Consider the following 22,454-nt stretch of genomic DNA (forward strand, 5'->3'; position numbering starts at 1 on the left):
GAGCTGCTTTGGGGCTTCAGACTTTAAGGTATTGTTATTTCTAACCCTATAGTTGGATTTTACAAGCCAGATACTTTGCATCGTGTCCACTGATAATACTAAACAAATACATTTTAAATTATATGTGTGAAGTGCGATGTAGAGAAAGCAGTTATAGTTCATTATTACTCTCTCACAGCTCTGCTTTAAAGCTAAATAGGTCAGTGTAGACAATGTGCTAATTTAGATTCTACCTACATATCTACCAAACTGCTTAAAATTTGCAGTATGCTTGTTTGTTTTATTTATAAAATTTTCCTGTCTAAGGAAATCTCTTTGATCAGCCGGAAAAATGGAATAAAAGATTCAAAAAAATGATTTGTGGACAAAAAATTTTCAAAGAATCACTGTGTCATTAATTTACATAAAATTTCAAATTCATTTAGAAAAAAATGACAAATCAATGCTGAAAGTATGTGTGGTTAAACTATTCAAAACCCTACTGCAATAGATGCAAAGATCAAAACTGGTGTGCTGCAATTAAAAAAATTCCAGACATATTCTTAATAGGGCAAAGATGCAAAGTTGTCTTCATATACCATTTATGTGAAACTGTAATACCTGGCATTATTATTTATATAATTCTTACACACTCCGACAAGTCTTTTAGATACACTTTTCTTTTGTTTCCGAAGCCAAAAATATGAACTGGCATTTTGCAACGGTCCATGGGGAGCAGACAAAGAGTTTGACGCATGTGATTCTGCAAAACTTCAAACTATATGTCATGCATGATTTCCGTGAAAGATTATGAGTGATAAGTTTTGAAAGCTGAGTGTTCCACACAAATATTGGGAACTCTAGAAATATTTAATAGGTTCCTATTATTTAGAATCACCTCTGAATGTTTTCAAGTGTTGTATATAGAATCCTCAATGTTAAGTCTGTTCAGAAATGTTTGGAGAGGCAACATTAAAAAAAGCCCAACAAACCAAACAAAACATGTAACAAGCCCAAAGGCAGAGCTTGTCAAATGTATATCTGCAGGGGGAAAAAGACCCACATCCATTGCATATTGTAATGTTGGCAGCATATCCCTACTTCCTAACAATTTAATGACCTCAAAAGAAAAATAATTCATTTAGCTTTCCTTTATTGCCATGTGTTAGTTAATGTACAGTATGGCTTTCAGAACAGACTCTTTATAGTAGCTTATTGGTTTTTCCAGATTACAGCCAAAGGGATATATATGAGAGAAATAACCTTTCATGAAGCATTGTGGCATTTTCAGTTAATATTAAGTTAAGAAGGTTAAAAAAGACATACAAAATTTAAAGATATTTTTCTATTTATGCAGAATTATTTTGATCCATTTTGAAGCTGAAACACTTTTTAGTTTATCTCAGTCAGTTAATTCATGCCTATTATGATAATTTTCCCTTCTGAGTACTTATTTACATTTGGACCACTAGGGCACATAAACCAGATTTGTGATTGTTTTCCTTTAAGAGATAGTTTATTACAGCTTTACTGCACATGTTTTCATACTGAATTGACTGTAAGAAATCAAAGAAATCTGAAGAGTTTGGTTTGTTCATAAGAAGTGAAGAGTTGTTGACTGATATCCTAAAAAATAATCTGCATTTTTGGGGCATGTTTTATAATCAACTCTATGGAATAGAGCGATGGCTTCAAGTGGTGACATGTAAGACAAGTCTCATTAGGATCATGAGATTACCTAATATCAAGGATAACTCTTTTTTCTTTTTAAAGCACTGTAGATATGTTAAAGAATCAGTTAATTTCCCCAGAACCTTGTGAGACTACTCTGTATTTCATACCCCATTTTCCTGAAACAAAAGCTGCATCACCAACATTGAAAAGATTGATTTTCAATGTGACAGAGCTATCAAAGAAGGGTTCACTCATTCTCAGCCACTTCTAAAAAAAAATGTGAAAACCTCACACCGTTATCTGGTAACAATATAAGAAGGTGATCCCTGTGTGAGACGAGCATGTAGACAGCTGAGTCCAAGACAAGTTTTTTACTTGCTAGGCCTGTTCTTTAACTGTGCTACCTGTGTGCTGGCCATAACATAGCTGGCCTTCTGGGCATACTTTCTGACTGACAGACCTAACACGTCTCATGACTGTCAATATGGATGTAATGTGTGAAATACAAGATCAGAGAAAGCATGTATTGTGTCTTCCCAAGAATGTTCCAACTTCCAAAAATTTGCAGCTAAAACAACTCCCAGGGCCACAATTGGGTCTATTCAATTGCTAATAATGTCATATCTTTAAATTATCTTTTGTCTTTCACCTGAAAGGATCCTGCTGTACCATGCTAAATTAAAAATCCTGCCACTGGCCGAAGCTGAGGCTGTCAGCAGCACTGGTAGCACCTTTGTGGTAACAAATATACAAAAGATTGAAAACTGCTGCACAGCAGCTGTGAGAGAGGGCTGACACTGTGAGAGAAACAACCCCACAGACACCAAGGTCAGTGAAGAAGGAGAGGGAGGACTCCTTCATGAACTAGAGCTGAGGTTCACTTGCAGCCATAGAGCAGATATCCTGCAGGCTCTGGAGGGCCCCATGCCAGAGCAGACAGATGTGACCTGAGGGAAGATGCAGTCTGTGGAGAGGAGCCCATGCAGGAGCAGTTTTTCTGACAGAACCTGTGACCCGAAGAGAAACCCACATTGCAGCAGTCTGTTCCTGAAGGATTGCACCCTGTGGAGAGGACTCACACTGTAGCAGTTCCTCAGGAAATGCAGCCCACAGGAATGACCCATGTTGGAGAGGTCTGCAAAGGAGTGTCTGCCATGGGAGGGATCCCATGCTGGAGCAGAAGAGCATGAGGAGAAAAGAGCAGCAGACACGAAACATGAACTGATCACGACCCTTCTTCTCCACTCTTCTGCACCACTCAGGGGAATGAGGAGGTAGAAGAGTTGGGAGTGAAGCTGAGCCTGGAAAGAAGGGAGTAAACAAACTCACTGTCCTTATCTTGACCTAGGTGTTTGTGTAGCATTTCCTCTCCTTGTCCTGTCGAGGAGGGGAGTGATTGGCTTGATGAGCACCTGGTTTCTAGTCAAGGTCAATCATGCCATCCCTTTCTTCATTGTCTCCACGTTAAATAACAGATGTTTTCTAGATGGTTCTATAGAAGCGGGGAAAATGAAGAAACTCAGAATAAACTCAATGTTTACAAAACCTTCTGGATACAATATCCAAGTCGCTTATGTGAGACTTAGACTTCATGGAGTTTTACAGAAATAGCAATGTAGTGGAGTGAGGAGGAAATGTTATCTGCGAACTCTTTGAGCTTGAAGATCCTTGGCTCTGGAGCAGGATGACAGAAACTACTACTTATAACTCAAGTAATCATGTATGAAAAATGAAATGTCAGCAGACATTGTTTCTTTCATGCTCACTTGAAAAACAAATGGCAGGATGGGGTTTCTGCCTGGAGTTTAACTCCTGACTTGTGTCTGTCTAGAATGATATGTAGAGCTCTTATGTGATTATTGACCTCCTGCCTCTAGCAAATCACAGATCAAACATTGGATTCATGTTTTAAATGAGTTAGAGATGAAAAGCATGGCATGAAACTTGTGGTGGGATGTAGGAGAAGACTAAACTTTGTGCAGACCCATCGCTCGCTCCCTGGGAGAGAGCCCAACTAACCAAGACACACAAGAGTAATAATCAATGTGTTTCTCCATTGCCCTAAATGTAAAGTATCACAGGGCCAGAGAATGAGAGAATAAGATGAAACTTCTATTCTAGCCTAATAGTGAGTATCCACAGCTGGGAGACTTTTCTTTGAGGGCCTGGTCTTTGTCATAGAAGTGTTAATATATTCTATGGACTAATACAGACAGTAATTGGATGAAAGTAGAAGCAGTCCAATAACCATAAATATCTCTCTTTGAGCTTAAGGACAACCAAAAGAGACTCCTTTTCACTTGTGCTCCAGCTGATGCCAGCAGTCTGTGCTTCAGGGTTTGCCACATTTGCCTTGGGTACCTGAACATATTTCCTGTATCTGGCCCTGATTTGCACACTGTCATATGTGAGAGCTCACTAAGTGAGTGAATCCAGCTAAGTCCTATAAGTATCACAGCAGGCTTTATGCAAGAGGTGCATGGATGAGATAAACCCTACACAAGCTATTTAAAGATGCTTTACAAAGCATTATCATACTGTAGAATTGATCCAGCACTGACAGTAGAAATTATTAAATTTCACAATTGTTCTACTCCTTTGTTGCCAGTTCTTTTTGGGGAGATATTAAGAAGATATTCTCACCTAGAAGAGGTACAGCCTGAAATCTTACTGCAACCATAAATTTATTTTCTACATGGCTGCAATCTTTACTGAGGAAAGCAGCTTAAATCAGTATGTCTTCCTGTAAGTCATGATCAAGCCATACCCTTACTCTGTGAAGAGGCAATCTGTCAGAAAAAAAAAAAAGTGAATAACATATATGAACTTTATTTTCCAAACATTCCTCATATTCTTTAAATGTTCAAACCTAAAATAAACACTGTGGCACCACCTTTCAGTTTGCTACTTCAAGGAACAGCCCTAATTGCAGTGACAAAATACCACATCAGAAAGTATAAGATTTGTTAAGGAAAAAACATAAATTCCCATTTTATTGTCTCTTCTGATAGCAAATCTAATAGAAGTCCTGGAGAAATTCTTAAAGCACCTAAATTTTATGTGTGCTCCAATAGCTTTTCTCTTCCCCCAGGGAGAAAAAACTACCTCAGTAAGAGATAGTTGTGGGTCTTGAGACTTATTGTTAGCCCAAATATAAATCACCTTTTTTTATATGAGACGAGAAATCAAGTTCTAGTCATTTTTATACGTGAAGTTTTGAATTTGATAAGTGCACAAACCAGAGTCCGAGGGTATTTTATAAACTCTTACTTTAATAAGTTGAATAAATTGCTTTATACTTTTAAAACAGTAGAGAATTTTGATGTATCGAATATGTACTCTATCCTTCTTTTTCACTTCATCATTGCTTTCTTTCTTGAGTATTATGGTTTCTGTTGTCTTCAGTACACCAGTATTTGCTGGTGTACTCAAATTAGCAGTATTTTGGTTAAATGTATATTTTCCAATAAGCAAGCTTAATCACCTCACATGTTTATTTTTACATGCAGATCACAAAATACCTGTGATGGGTTTATCTGTACATGGTTTTGCTGGAAAGCTGAACATGAGTCAACAGTGCCCTGGCAGCCAGGAGGGCCAAGCGTGTCCTGGGGGGCATCAGGCACAGCATCGCCAGCCGGGCAAGGGAGGGGATTGTCCTGCTCTGCTCTGCACTGGGGCAGCCTCACCTCGAGTGCTGGGGGCAGCTTTGGGTGCCACAATATAAAAAAGATATAAAGCTGTTAGAGAGTGTCCAAAGGAGGGACACGAAAATGGTGAAGAGGCTGGAAGGGAAGCTTTATGATGAGTGTTTGAGGTCACTTGGCCTGTTCAGCCTGGAGGAGACTGAGGGGAAACCCCGTTGCTGTCTACAACTTCCTCATGAGGGGAAGAGGAGGTGCAGACACTGATTTCTTCTCTCTGGTGACCAGTGACAGGACTCAAGGGAATGGCAGGAAGACTGTGTCAGGGGAGGTTTAGGTTGGATATTAGGAAAAAGTTCTTCACTGGAGGGTGTTTAGGCACTGGAACAGGTTCCCCAGGAAACTGGTCACAGCACCAAGCCTGACAGAGTTCAAGAAGTGTTTGTACAGTGCTCTCAGGCACATGGTGTGACTCTTGGGGATGGTCCTGTGCAGGACCAGGAGTTGGATGCAATTATCCTTGTGGTTCCTTTCCCACTCAGAGTATTCTATGATTCTATGATTATACTCACTTAAATTTTAGGGAACCTGTTGTCATTTAGTAATACAGATTATGCTAAAATAAAGAGGAATCCTTGTCTTCCGTTTGGTTTTGGTTGTTTGAGTTTTCTTTATATTTCCACCTCATTTCCGGAACAGAGGGAGGTATTCTGCACTTTCCTGGGTCCTGAATCTGGATATATTTTGTTTCGATCAAGGTACAGGATATTATCATGGTTATATAATGGTCCCATGGCCATTTCAGATAGTAGCAGAATCAGGCTGCTGTCACTGTGGAGGGAAGTCTGGATCTGACCAGCAGAAGCAGTAGAAGCAACAGACCCAAACTTTCATGGCTCACCAGTCCTTCTCTTCCCCTTCTATGCATATCACTCTTTTTCCTCTTCCTTGCTCCTTCTCATGGCAGAGGCAACTTCACTCCAGCTCCAGACCACCTCTTTATCCTTGTGTTATCACAATTTACCAACACTACCAAAAAAGCTCAGAAGCAACTCTGTCAAACACAGCAATATATTCTATTTATCATGAAATGGACAATGAGCGGAGATGAAGAAGGTACCTTCTCAATGCTGTAGACACAGTGCTGCACCTCCAAAGTAATGCACCCACTCAGCACAGCTCTGTGCTCAGTTTGGGTCCTACAAGGTCTGACAACAGTCAGATGTAGTTGCATCTCTCAAGGTAATTAATCTTTCTGTCAGACAGCACTATTTTGACTCAGCTATACAGGTCTGAGTAACAAACCTTTGTGGCTTACAGTTCTCTGCTGCCATTACATGGTGCAAGGGCAAGTGGCTGACAAGCACCCTTGCATGGTGCATGTCAGAGTGCTTGTAGATGGCACTACAAGGACAAGGTAGGGACAGGGATAATGAGACCCTTGGACTCCCACAAAATTACCTAACCCACAACCATGATCCTCTCCCTTCACAGTGTGCATGGCTTTTAGCTGATGCTACCCGTAACATGAGCCCCTCAAAGGAGGCTGATGAAGGAAAGGCAACCAGACAGAAGAATGACCAAAGAGAAAAAACTGTGGGAAGTTCTCCTTGTCAGGATCCTTTGTGTTTTATTTCTGGAAGAGGTTTGATGGACTTGACAGTCAGCCACAGCCATGGCTGACACTTGAGTACAGCCCTCTGTGTTTGTCTGTGCTTCCAAGGTGTAATCTGACATTCCTGTCTGGGGATGTACAGGTGGAGGTGGGACAAACATGCAGAAAATATGCAGCTCTACATCCCTCTTCTACCAATCTTCCTCTATTTCTCTTGAAGGATAAAAAACAAGTAAAAATAATTAAAAAAGAAAAAAATGTTTGTCTCAAATGACTAAATTATCTGATGTTCCCAAGTGAAGATAAAGTGGCTACCTAAGTGTGATTTACTTCCCCCACGTAGCCAGGGACCTCAGCCCTGACCTGCAAAGACCATCCTCCACAAAAGCAAAAGTATAATTATACTTTCATGCTACTTCGGTCACAGAATCTTTCGGAGGCTGTCACCTGTGCAGACATGTGTTTATTTTGACATTATATTTTTGTGATCTTGTCTGCTGTGTAGTTGGAAAGAAGGAAAAAAAAGTTAAAAAAAATAGAAGAAGTTTCAGTTCAGTTTATTCAACTGCCACAACAAAGTGTCTTGAAAAGCTTATCGTGGCTTAAGGTTTCCTGTGAATACTGTGCTGTCAGTAACCTTGCTTCTACACTTTGAGATATGGAATTATATACATGAATTGTGAACTTAAGGTGTTGCAAACAAGTGATAAACAGTTTAAATGAAGGGAGTAAAGATGGCACACAGATTCTGCTCTTTTCAAATGTGGAAAATATTGCAGCCCAAACTAGATCTGCCAGTCAGTGGCTCTAAGTCACTTGGTAAATCTGCAGCCTAAATATTCTGGCAGCTGGGCCACTTTTGCTGTGACCCTGTCAAATCTTACTATTTATAAATTTGACTGTTAAAATGTACAGGTGCACATTGGGCTTTGGGTCTCTCTTCTGCAATTAAAGACATAAATAAGTAAAGGACTTACAAAAGTTCTTTAGAAGCTACTATATTTATATGTATTTTTCATTTTCAGGTCATTGCAAGATGTAATGAACACCAATTGTCTTTAGCAGTTCTGGAACAACAGGGCAGTCTGATATCAGCTGCAGTAATTCATGTCTGGAGATAGATGATAACAATCTCTGTATAAATAGTGAAACCAACCAATATCAAAACAAATTTTAAATTTTAGTGACTTAGTTATTTTCTTTATACATCAAACTCTTACAGGAAAAGGTTTTGCAAACCTCTTTTCAATCCTTGCTACAAAATATTTCAGACAGTTCTTCATTTGAGCCCAGATACCCACCTAATCACAAACTGAAAAATACTTAATAGATTCACTAGTAGGCTGAGCTGGCCTTTTGCCACTTCAATAAAAAAAAAAATCTCTTTTTAGGAAGAAAATCTCTTCCAGTAGGATTTTTATTAAGATCTCCTAGAACTGGAGAGCACAGTTCACTCTAAAAACTGAGGTGTGATCTGTAAACACTATCTGCTCCAAACTGAGCAGAAGATGTGTGTGTCGTAGGAGCCCATGATGGCTGGGAATTGCTTCCTAGGTGAGGAAACAGCTGCCAAGCAGATGAGTACGATTTAGCAGAAAGAACATTTTAGAAGGTGACTGAATTTAGAGACTTTAATCTGCACACAAACAGCTGAAACACAGGTGAGTTTATGGGCTGAAAGCCATTGTTATTACTTGGCCATACTACAGCTGTTATGATATGTAAAACAATTTTGGCAGCTCCAAATCAGTTCCTAACAGAAAATGTTACATTACAGGAACTACTAGTAATGTTGCTCTGTTGACACCACGCTACTTCTTGGCAGTCTCTTCAGAGAGATGAAAGACGGAAGAGGGAATGTAAATTCAATATGTTGGCTTTCTTTTTATTTATTTATTTTTAATCAAAAGGTGCTTTATCCTCCTGGTCAGTGCTGAGGAAAGCTGCATGGGCATCTGGGAAATTCTGGTGACCTATTTCATAAGCTCACCTCTGAACCAACCATTGACTGAGTTTTTATACTGTCCTCATAGCCATCCTTTGATACACACTCTGTGCCTGCCAAATTAATGAGTATTCTTATTTTTTATACCCATCTTACCTCTGTCTCAACTCTTTATTGTTAACAAGAAACATGACTAATTTTCAGTGATACCTTAGTACACAAAGATTGTAATGACACATATTTTAACTTACAACTTTATGCTGGAATTTCAAAATCGTTGCTTTGCTTGCTATTCTTTCATAGCTCTTGTATTATTTGTACTATTATTGTGAAAGACTGACAATTTTCAGCTGAACATAATTATTAGTTAATGTTCATACACTATGTAAGTGAAAACATTTAGTCCTACAGATTCTTATATAAATAAAGTGTTTTCATCGCTGCAGTAAGTTTTTAAGTTTTAAAATGGGACTTTTTATTACATATGTGTGATTCAATTAGAGACTCATTCTGATAAGAAGGAAGCTGATGGTGGCAAAGGGTAAAGAGTTAAAGTGAAACAAGTTAAAGTGATTTCCCAGAAATCAAAGAAAGAAAATCCCAAACTCTTCAGCTTTGAAGCAAACGGGAAAAAATAGCACACACTACCTAACAATGCTCAAGCAGATTGGATGCACCTGTGAGTGATACTAAGAAAGATGTGTTTCTCTATTGACTAATGCTCTGCACCATGCCTATTCAGAACTGTACCTTCAAACCCACACTTAAACCTGGGACGCCACACTCATGTGTGAGAGAGAGACATTAATGCCATTTTTATATTAGGAACATAGGCTTTGAAACAGATATGCTTTATATGCTATTTGTATTGATGTTAAATTTAGGATAAAATATTTTATTTGTAGCTACAATTAAGTTATTTTCATCATATATTTGCTTAGTACAGTGTTGTTACTCTTAGTAAAAAGCAACAAGGAAGAGTTTCTCTGTATGACAGCCACATTTCTGGCCTTTTTATTTTCTTCCCTCATTTTCCATTTTCCAACTTTTCTACTTCTTCTTGGACTTATATGTCTCCCTTTCATTTCTTTGGCATTTCCCAAAATATTTTCATATTTTCCTAATTCCTAACCACTTACCTAAACATACCTTATTTATATCGTCAATGTAAACATAGTAGAGAGGGTTCATTTTGTCTAAATTCCCATAAGTTGGTGTAAAGAAATTTATAAAAGAGTAGGATTGTCCCTTTCAACTCAGAAAATTCCCATTATAATCAATGGACAGAATCAGGCACTTTTAGGGAATTACAGGTACAGTTCAGTTGCCTGAACATAGGTGCCTGTTGCCAGACTGATTGAAATACTGAGACCTGCATCCTTCTGTAGGCACAACATAGAGCATGAAAAACTATGCCTAGGCATCTGAATTAGCCCAATTCAGTTCATCCCACAGTAAACATCCAAAATGAGACAGGTACATTGTGCCCCAGGTATCCCACCCAAATGCCTGTGCATGAGTTAATTGCCCAGGATACTTTTGCACTCCATTGAAACCTAAGTCAATCCATTCAGAACGCTATGGGGAGCTAGCCAGCTCACCTTCAAGTAGGCATGTACACTTGCTCAGCTAAATCACTCCAGAAACTCTTCAGGATGAATTAACTAGACTGAAGATAACTATAATCTGACTTCAATTTGCTACATTTAGGCATTTGAAATTGCTCATTTGCAATACAGAGGACTAGTCCAGCATTACACTTAACTGAATCCCACGGTTGACTTTAAGTGATTTCAGCCAGGTAAGATAAATCACACCCTGCTCCATCATGACCAGCAATGGAGTCCAGGGAGATGCATGAAAGGTAGGGATATTCACATCTTTCAGAACAATTGATTCAGTCTTCTCCAGACCAGGAGGACAACACTGCATCAATAACATTGGATTCAATAAAGGAATTTGTTTTCAAAATCATAGAATCATGGAAAGGTTCGGGTTGGAAGGGATCTTAAAGATCATTTAGATCCAAACCCCCTCCACCAAAAGCAGTGAGGCTGTGCTGTTTCTTCTGAAATGACAACAAGTTTGACAGTATTGTGACCCAGCCAATGCATCATACACAGGGGCATCAAAGGTCTAGGTGTGACTAACAAGAGGGAGCCTTGTCAACAACTGGCACTGTGATCCCATTTTGTGATTGTCTAGGTCAGTCTGAAGAAGGTGTTGAATCTGTGAAATTTAGATATGGAAAGAAGTTCAAGGGGTTATCTAGTTCACCTTAAAGTGGATCAAGTTTTTCTTGGACATTCCTAATTTGTGTTTGTCTAGCTTGATTTAAAAACCTCTAAAAGGAGACATTAATGAAACTTCATGGGCAGCCTTCTCTAGGACTTTGTCACAATAACAAGCTTTTCCCTAATATCTAGGCTGATATTTTTTTAAAATTAAGCCTTTTTTCTCTAAGTTTTTCCCACAATAAGGAAGAAAGTAACTTTATAACAACCTTTTACGTGGTAGATTATGGCTGTCATGTTCTGCCTCAGTCTCTTTTTTTTCTAGACTAAATTAGTTCTCTCAACCTTTTCTCATAGGTCATGTCTTCTAAACTTTATCTCATTTTTCATGCTCTCCTCTGGGTTTCTCCCATTTATCTTTCTTAAAGTGTGATGTTCAAAAGCGGACACAGAACTCTAGCGTCACCAGGGTAGGCTGGGCAGAGTTGTGTTCTGTATTTTATGTGTGACAACCCTGCTAATCCCCCACAAAATAAGAATATTTGGGGTAAGAAAATTGTGTTATCAATTTACATGTAATTTTCAACTCACTATGAGCCCCGCATTTCTGTCCTACTTCTGCATGGGCAGTCATTCCTCACTTTATAAGTGCACATAAAATTTTAGATTAAAAAGAAAAAAGTCCTTCCAAATCTTCAGACTTCAACTGATTTCAGAAATGAGTGGGCAGACATCCCCACAGGGTGCAAAATTTGCAAGTTTTCATTAAAAAAAAAAAGTTTTTCACTCCTATTTTTCATCATGTAAAATTTTTCAGCATGCTAAACTACTTTCAGACTTATAATTAGTTCTGGAAAGAAAAGATGGGAGAGAATGGGATCATTTGACCACCTTAGGGACAGCAAATTTAAATAATTAATGGAGCATCCATTAAGAGACTAAAAATGGAGTCTTCCACTTCATACTGTTTTTCATTTTTTTGGGTATGGATCAAAATCGCAGCACACTATTCCAGAGCTCATCTGGACATGCAGCTTGCAAGATAAGAGCATTGGCTGATAACAGAGGCAATGAGCCTAATAATAAAAAACTAGGCAAAAAGAACAACAATAGGAGGTAGTAATGGGAAAGACAATATTCTAGATCATCACATTTCATTAAAAAAATCATTGAAATCTGAATATGGAGTGAAACTTCCAGACTTGCCCTTATTTTTCAGAATTCTACATGTCTAACTATTAAAGAACCCTCTTAAGGTTCATTAGATATCCTGTGTGCACCAAAGTCAATGACTTTTTTTTCATTTGACTTGAGGAGAGATAAGATTTTACTTCCTGATCCACAGCCTCAAAGTAGCACGAGGCTTTTTTCTACTGCAGGAACTTTACTAGAATTATAATGGTCACTGACTTTCTGTCATGCTGTCAGTTTCCTAAACCCTGTGAAACCCTCTCTCTTCCCATTCTTCCTCTCTTCTATCTTCTCCCTCTCAGCATCCTTCCTCCTTCTAACAGTTATCTTCTCAGAATGAAAGGACAAGGTCAGGTAGCTTTTGAAAACAAAAGAAAAATGAGTGGAAGGGAAAGTGGGGGTGAGCTGAGGTAGTTATTTTCCTGCATTAACACCACACCCTTAATGTGCAGCATGTAGTCAATAAGTGGATGTTTCAGCTTTGATTTTGAAGCTCCTATCCTCTGAGACATCTAGATCAACTTAAATCAACAAAAGATTGCTTTGAAACAGCAGAAATCTTCTGTCCCAGGATGAAGGAATAAAAAGTCAGGCAGGGACTTTTAAGAGGGAGTGACTTTGTACTGGAATTTTACAGTTATATTGTGGCTTATTTTTCCAGTACTTGAATACTGTGAATTTCTCTCAAGCTGTGGATTTAGCTTGCGTATTTGAAATGCAGAGGACAAAGCTGCAGTGCAGGAGCAAGGACCTTTCCAGGCTTGATTGGTGCAGAACTGGGAGGAGCGGTGGGAAGTGCCACACAGATCAGTTGTCTCTGAGTTACCCCTCTGTGATTTTAACCAGAAGGACCAGTCTCATGCCAGTGCTCCAAAGCTACTTCCACTGCCAGAATTAGCAGGTAGGCTGCCGCTTCTCCTGAATAGTCTGCAACACTAGCAGCTATTAAAAGAAATATGGAAATTAGCAGTTAAAGTCAATGGAGTTGATAGCTCCTACTTACCAAGTTGGTGCCTCAGTGATCAGCTCTAACGAGGAAAAGCTGTACTCAACTCCTTATCAACAGCTTCAGACTTGGCAGAGCTGGATTTTGAAGTGAAACCAAAAATCATGAGAAAAGTGACACATAGTTTAGTGTGACTTTACTTGTACTTTAACCTGAATAGGGCTGAAAATAACTTGATGATTCAGTCATATTGTGGTCCTCTTCTTTCCCAAAGATGCTTTTTCAGTATAAAACACTGACAGGCTAGAGCCTAATACCAAGCTGCATTTAAAAATTGTTTCCTTGTATGTGTGTTTGTGCATGAGGGTTCACATGAATTTATTGTCATTCCATCATTCACAGTGACAGGCATTGTAACTTGCTGTCATGCCATGGCACCTTACAATGATGTGAACTTTAATTTTTTATTAAGATAGTAAGTTACAGTCAGTTAAAGATAAATGCCTTAGCTTAGTCAGAAGTGGAATAAAGGCTGGGATGCCTGCAGTACTAAAAGGTTAGCAGGGTTGATAAGAGCTTTTTGGGATAATTCTCCACTGTCACTGATACAGTTTCACTGGCGGAAGTGCTCTTGTCCTTCCTGTTACTTTATCTAAAGCTAAGTGATATTAAGGATATTATGAATCAAGAAAAAAAATGTTCATTATAAAGCAGAAATTCAACCCAGATTAATGCAGATGTTTCAAATTCAGATATCTAGGTCTGCTCTTTATCTAGGTCTGCGTCTGTCTTTTATAATGTCTTTCTGAATTACTATTGAAGAATAATACATTATAATTACAAATATGCATTATAATTTTAGTGTGGAATGAATTGAGTACATTGCACACTGGAAATGCTTATTTTTCTCTGTTCAGTATAAAAGGGAACCTATGTTGAACCAATTCAGGCTTAAATGTCTAACTTTCAGAAAACTAAATAGATGAGTGCTTTTTTACATGTTTTAATAGAAGAATGCTCATTTTTTTCACCATTTTTTTCCTCTCCATGCCTTGAGCTCTTGGATTCATAGTCCTTTACATTTAACTAAGCAGATGATCTAGGATGGAAAACAGATTCTTAGACCCCAGACACACTCTAAAGGAAAATGTTTTTGTACACAAGAGATTTATTCACTCAATTTTTATTGCAACCCAAATTTTTTTCCTGTTTAAAAGCATCTTGATTTCCCTAAAACCATTGTTCTTTACATTAGAAATACGTTAGAAATAGGGTAAGTAGCTATTTCTTTACAAATGGTCCTCATAAAAAATTCTAAAAAACCCACGTCCCTAACTGAAATGCGAACTCAGCATTACTTAGGACAACAGCACCAGCAGTAAAGGCAAGCATGTGAAGCAGGGGAGGAAAAAAAGGAAAAAAAAAGGAAAAAACAAACCAGTCAAAAAACCAACTCCCTTTGCTATAAATCAACCTCAGATTGAATATGAATCATCAAATTTAATATTACCATGATCAGTATTCATGGAAAAAAAATGATGCCAAATATGCTTTAAGAAAAAAGAAATCTGTTTAAATGGTATTAATGGTAAGGCATACTACAGCAAGGTGAACAACACTGATAATATTAAATTAACCCAAGAGGCTCCCTAATCAGGATCCCTATGCAGAAATCTGCTTGCCAACTGTCGTTCTTTTTCCCATTGGTTTAGTTAAGGGTTGAAGTTCTTCTTGAAGTTTCTTTTTTAATCATTAGATCCCGACCTTACAGTTTTCTCTGACTACTTTCCTTCAGGCTGTCTTTGCTCCTGTCAATTTAGGATTTCCAGGGAATTATTCTTCTTTGAAATGCATATTCCAGGCTTGAAATACTGGCATATGTACACTGTAGAGTAATTGTGGAGGCCAAATGTTTAATTACACATGACAGCTGGAGCTGTAGGAGTCCGAGGCATGCTTGAAAACAACTTATGCCCTATGCAGTCTTAGCGAAAAGGAACAAAATAATATATATTTAGGTTTTGTGCCACATGGTAGCCGCTGTTCTCTCTCTTTTCACAACTGAGGGTGGTTTGCAAGAAGTTCAGCTGCTTTCACTTCTGTGCACCGTCTCTCTGAATATATACTTTTTTTCTCCTTCATACAGTCTAGGCACAAACTTTCAGACCATGCGATCCTGCAAGAAATGTTTTGAATTTTTGCTTCAGTTTTTCCTGGGTGATAGAAAAAAGCTTTTCAGGAGCTTTTCTAACACCATAGATACAATTTCACAAAAGCACATTACTAGAAATGCCAGAGTCAATTATAATTTTAATTATAAAAGATATAAGCAGTATTTGTATTTTACCTTTAGTACATGTGATTTAATCAGAAATTAAACAAAAGAAATTTCCTGATTTCCAAGGCTTCAGAAAATATTTATTTCAACCAGCATAAATATTTTTCACATTTATAGACAGATAGATTTAAAGGCACGTGAAAACACTTATTTAATTCAGCTGTTAGAAATTTTCTGTTCTTAGTAAAACAGAAGTTAAAAGTTATTTCCTATTATCAATATATCTGTTCTCAATGTTCAGCTGTTAATTTGACATGAAAAAATGCCTGTGTTGGTTTAAAACAGTTGGGAGGTCTGACTCAATATTAGACACACCTTCTTCTAGATATGCACACATTTTAAATAATTATTACATTGAATTATTATTGTACTTACTGTGCAAAAGTGTCTAAAATTTGATTTTTAAATTTTGGCAAATAAGATTTTCTTTGTGTATTGTGTGACATAAGCACATCTTCATTAAATTATATTATGAAAGGGATATCCTTTTTATTTATTTATTTTTTTACTCTGTCCTTCCTTTATAGAGGACCAAGGTAAGATTTAATTCAGTTGTGCTGCTGTTAGTGTTTGATGGGAAAATAGCATGTTCATTTCCATGGTGAGAAAAAGGTATCACCAGTGCCCAGTTGAAAAAGATATTTCACTCCTTGCAAGGAGGAGTTAATGAATATCTATAGCATTTAGATGTACAAACAAGCAAACAAAGAACATTACTATATTTTCCCAATGTCTTTTATGTAAGGAGAGTAATGAGATTGAATTGACAAATTAACTTTAAGGGGACATTGTTCAGTGGTGTTTGGAATTAACTGCTGTCTATGGTAGGTTACGAATGAACAATGTTGCAACTGAAGAAGTTAAAATGAAACTCCCACCAGCAAACAATTGAGCACTTGACTTCATTGCCATGAATCAGCAAAGCAACCAAACCTCTCTCAAAAATGTGAAGCAGAATTTTGGTTTTAAACTACTTTATATTTCTTGAACAAAGAAGGCTTTCTTTGAGATGAGCCTGCTTGCTTAAAACGTGAACCATTAAGCATCACATAAATTGTTTTTATTTTTAATGATTTGCTTGTCCCATTCTGAGACATTCTTGTGCCTTTATTCTGAGAATTTGAAACAAAGCAATTTTTTCAAATTGTTTTGAAATTATTTCAGGTTTTCATGGCCTGTGATTATCTCTATGTTTAGAAAATGAGATGGGAGATTTGACTCTTGAATTCCGATCTTGATAAGGAGAAAATTAGAAATACAGCCAACAAAAAGTGTCATCCATTACTTGAAAGCCCCAAAATGAGATATGTAAAAATTGGACTATAAAGCCTAAAAGTCAGCAGTGGGAGGGAGACAGGGAAAGGTACCATGGTAAACAAGAAAAATCATATTGCAAAAATGGCTGCTCCCAAGCCTCTGCAAATGCAGGCACAGAGACATCCATCAGTCAGTAGTTTACACTTAGCAGGCAAAGCCATGGTCAGGCTCACCTGCACCTGCAGATCAGGAGACCTGCATAGGTGAACATACACACTTGCTTACACTCATAAATACCACAGCTTGTAGGGTTTCCAAAACAGCTCAGTGAGCTGAGGTGCATCAAAGGGCACCAAAGTACACTTCAGAACATAATTGTGATGACTGATCTCTTAAAGCTCTATATGAGAAGCACTGCAGACAAGTGATCTTATTCCTTTCTGCACCATTTCTGTAAGTAAACCCTCCACTACTTATGCTGCAGAAACACCCATTTTACTAAGACTGCCCTTGTCTACTTGCTGCAGTGTGACTATTTTATTTTGCTTATGTAGGAGGCCAAGGTACTTGTTGGAGCTGTGTCTCATACAGCTGAAAGATTTCAATCAAGATCAAACAACAGTTTTTGGCATTTTCAGCCTGACATATTAATATAGTAAGCTCACATAACACAGAATGCATGGTGTCAGACCAGAGTCTTTTCTCTCTTCAGGAAACTTGAATTTGAATCTAATTAGTTACAATAAAAAGTAATATTTTTTAGCTAGCTTTTGTGCTCTTTTAAGTTTTTACTTAATGAAGAATAACAACAAGACAGAAGGTTGTACAGTACAGAGAAAAATATCCAAGGCTGAAAACAAGGGAGATGGGAAATTCTGCTTTCAAAGTTTGATAGAGGGAAAAATGCTTATATTGTTAGTGTTGGGAGGGGAAGGGAGGACGTGGCTGCATGTGACTGATGAACACATTTGATCAATTGGGCTGATTTTCAATAGATATTTTATTTCACTGCAGTTTTCCAGACTCCATGAATAATACTTATTCCTTTGTAATACTCTTTTTCCACTTTTCTAAATAATTTGAATGTTATTCTAAGTTTCCTATTTTAAGAATCAAGAGCCACTTACTGATGTAAACAAAGCTCCTTGGGAAATATATGACAACATAAAGACACTGTGAAATGTTTTACTTCTAATAGGTAACATTATCTGGAGTTTGGGAGCGAGCAGCTCTAGACTGGCTTTTAATTCAAACCAGGCATAAGAATGCATGTGTTGACCTATGGGCATTGCCAGACCCAAGTAAGAACAGAGGAAGTGATGACTAGAAAGTGAGCTCAAACACCTGTACAGGTCACTGCTGGTCCATCATGCTTAACTAATTTTCCCCTGCCCTCTGACCTAGTTTTCCACAGTGCCATCGAGATTTATATCTTTCATCCTGAAAACCCTACAGCTGCCTGCAATTTATGAAACAAGCCTTAACTTTGTTATCTGATAAACTGAAGGAACAATTGTTTTATTATTGTATTGACAAATTATCCTATTAACGAGTGGCTACTGCAAAAATCAATTAAAATCTTGGCTGAAATACTTGGATATCACTGGAGAAGATACAAGGGGGAATTAACTACTGAGTCCATTAACTGTTATACTGTACAGTTCATAAATTAGGTGTGACCAGCACAAAATCTGTGATTTGTTTGATAATTAGAACACAAAATTATTGGATGAAATATCATGTGGCATGACATGGATTTAATTTTTTATTTTATAAGGGCTATGCCCATGTGAGTTACTTGTAATGTGTTTGAGATAAATTTCACTAGTTTCTCCTTCTTTCAGTTTCTTGCAGATATTTTCATGCATTTTGGATGGAAATGACAGCCTCTCATCCTTCAGACTCCGTGAGAAAGCAGGAGTGGTATCTTACATAGCCAGGATGATCTGCCTGAGTGTATACTAAACTGGGATCAGTTTGTTACATACTTTCTGCATGAACTGGGCTTAAACAAGCCTGCTTTTTTCAGAGATGTAAATTTCATTTTAAAAGGAGAGCTGGAAGATCAGACCAGTTTCTGAAATAAGGTCATGTGACCATGTGTTACTTAAAAAAATCTGATCTGCAGGCTTGTTGGGTTGTTAACAAGAGAGCTTGCCATTATATTAGAAAGAGTTACTTAAAATATTTTGCAGAGAGCAACACAAGCTTCTTTTGATGCAAGCAAGGACTTGCTGTTATACCCAGGGACAAAGATCCAACACCTTTTATTATAAGAAGAAGTAATACCTTTTTGAAGCTTTCTCAGTTGATAATCACTTCTATAATGTCTTGGGATTTAGTTCTGCCCTCTTGACATCCCTCACAAAGTATAGTTTAAGAAAAAGTAAGTAAAATTTTATGTACTGTATAAAGTATACATTATACTTCAAATAATCTGAAACTACACCTTAAACTGTGCTTTGGGGAAACATAATCAGAAAAGGCAGAACCAGAGAATGAGAGACTTCTAAGGTAAATCTATCCTTTCCTCAAGTATCTTATACTTAATGGAGTTAAATACTTCTAAAACCTTTAAGTGAAATCTCTGGAAATAAAGGTTTTACTTTGACACTGAGCTACTGCACTTGAAGGTAGTGCAAGAAGGCATATATTTGGGTTATTTGGGGGAAAGAGAGAATGGGAGAGATGGAAGAAAATCTCCTCAGGCAAATTTGGATAGCTGAGTTGTTTTTAAAGCTTGTCTCTCTTGGAGGGTAGCGTGTGTGGCAGAAGCTGGGATTTGCTACTCTATATGGAGTGAGAGAGCTAGATGCACACATAAATATATTTATATACATGTGTACATATACACACACGTGTACACACATTTTTCTGTACATATAAATACACATACAGTGGTCTAAAGAAACATACTGAATAAATTTTGTCCTGTTCTCCTATCTCAATTAAACAACAAAGACTGTTTCCTTAGGAAAAAAGGAACAAAGCAGTCCTGGCACTGAAATATCAGAAAATGGAAATGTTGAGAGACTGAAAACAGAAAGAGGAAATTAGAGCTATCGTGCATCAGTGAATCATTATAAGTCTCTCAGCTGCTCTTTGGCAATGGTTGCTGCAGGGAACTCTACATGAACATGTCTCATTCACCACCAACAGCTTATGGGGGCTAACACTACAAAGTAAGCAAGGGAGATGGGTGGGTGGAAAAATCTGCTTACTGACAATGCTCACCGTACAAATGACAAACTCTTCCACCTAGAAATGACAGTAGTCCTTAATGTCACAGGGCCATGGAGTCTGGATAGCTGCAAAGTTTTTTATACTCAGATGTCTGCTAAGATACTATTCACAAGATATTTTACTGTAAACTGTTTTTAGACCTTTTGTGCACTACAGCTCTTCTTATCATCACTTTACAAATGTGATTACAACCAGAAGCTCTAACTAAAACCAAACACCACTGTGCTAGGTGGTATCAAAATGAACATAAGTCTTTTTTTGAAGGTCTTGGAAAATTCTGTAGAGCAGATAGCATTTCTTTGAGGTTAAAATTAATAAGTGTAATTCATTAAAAAGTCAAAGTCTTTCCTTTTTTCTATCAAATGCTTTTCCTAAGAAGACTGTTATTTGAAAACTCATATATAAAATCTGTGCTAGATTTTAGTGATCTTTTCAGGCAAATATAATCTGCAATGGCATGGAAAATTGGCACAAAAATGTGTCCTGAAAATGAAGGAATGAAAGAAACTTCCAAAGCTAATACAGGGTAAGAAACTTTTGAGCCTGGAGAACAACACGGACAGAAAGTCAGCTAACATAAATCATGGTAGCTGCAGTCAGTTGCAATAATCCTCTGCATAAGGTCCTGTAGTTTGACCTCAGGAGCTTAGCAAAATCTCCTGACCGAACTAGTGCAATGCAACTACTACTAAATATACATATTTCATTGTGGTGGTGAGCCATACAAATTATAAAGAGCTGGTGTTCTTTTATAAAGTATAAAAAATATTGTCATTTCAGAGGATTTTGTATGTTTGAAGAAATCTGGTATGAGCATTGTAGTATTGCTTCTGTAGTTGATCAAGTGCTTGCCTCCCAGCATCATTTCCTCTTTTTTTAATGTACTTTTTAAGAATTTGTGAGAAAGTGGAAGTTCTTTTTGACAGAGTGAAGTGGAAGCTGTATACCTCTTTTTCTGTGAGGATATAGTTGTCAATGACTGGTAGCAGTAATAATGAATAGTTGAAATTGTAGAGAGCATTTTTTTTCACTACTGACATGTCTGAAGTAATTTGGAATATGCACAAGCACCCCAGTAAAGAATTGATTGGATGGTCACACTCAGTTGCAGTCAACAGCTCTGTGTCCAAGTGGACACCAGTGATGAATGACATTCCTCAGGGATCAGTATGGGGACCAAAACTGTTTAACATCTTTGTCAGCAACATGGACATTGGGACTGAGTGCACCTTCAGCAAACTGGGCAATTATTCAAGCTGCGTGGTGCTGTTTGTCATGCTGGAGGGAAGGGATGCCATACAGATGTGGGGTGGGCCCCTATAAACCTCGTGAAGTTCAACAAGGCCAAGTGCAAGGGCCTGCACCTGGGTTGGGACAATCCCAAACAAAATACAGGCTGGGTGAAGAATGGATTGAGAGCAGCCCTAAGGAGAAACTTGGGAGTGGTGGTTGATAAGAAGCTTGACAAGGCCTGGAAATGTGCAGCCCAGAAAGCCAGCTGTGTCCTGGGCTGCATCCAAAGCAGTGTGGCCATCAGGGTGAGGGAGGTGATCTTCTCCCTCTACTCTGCTCTCATGAGAACCCACCTGGAGCACTGTGTCCAGCTCTGGGGCTTCCAACATGTGGATATGCTCCAGGAAGTCCAGAGGAGAATTGAGAAGATGTTCAGAAGGCTGGAGCATTCCTACCATGAAGACAGGTGGAGAGACTTAGGGTTGTTCATTTTGGAGAGCAGAAGGCTCTGGAGAGACCTTACAGAAACATTTCAGTGCCTAAAGGGGACTTACAGGAAAGCTGGAGAAGAACTTTTTAAAAGGGCATGTAATGATAGGACATGGGGTAATGTCCTATCTGACATTTAAACTGAAAGAGTATAGATTTGGATTAGTTGTAAGAAAGAAATTCTTTACTATAAGGATCCTGAAACACTGGAACAGGCTGCCCAGAGAAGTTGTGGATGCTCCATCACTGAAAGTCTTCAAGCCAGGCTGGATGGGGTTTAGAGCAGCCTGATCCAGTGAAAGGTGTCCCTTGTCCATGGCAAGGGGTTTGGAACGAGATGATCTTTAAGGTCCCTTCCAACCCAAACCGTACTATGGTTCTGTGATTCTGTGATTCTACACTTAGCTCTCTGACTGGAATTGCCTGGCTAAGCACTTTTCATAATATCTTTGGTGGAAAATGAACATTTTATTGTACTGATCCCTATGCTTATTCTAAATGTGTTCCTCCATGGCTCTCCTCGTGCTGTCAGGAGTGTCCTTTATCACATGGATGCTAGAGAACATTTTATCCTTCATTACGATGCATCTAGGTTTTCACTGTTGGAGCCTGATCTAACCTTTGCTTTTGAGCCCTAATGAAAATAATCTTCTTTCATGTCTTTAA

The sequence above is a fragment of the Corvus cornix genome, chromosome 1 (assembly GCF_000738735.6).
Source record: "Corvus cornix cornix isolate S_Up_H32 chromosome 1, ASM73873v5, whole genome shotgun sequence".
Classification (NCBI taxonomy): domain Eukaryota; kingdom Metazoa; phylum Chordata; class Aves; order Passeriformes; family Corvidae; genus Corvus; species Corvus cornix.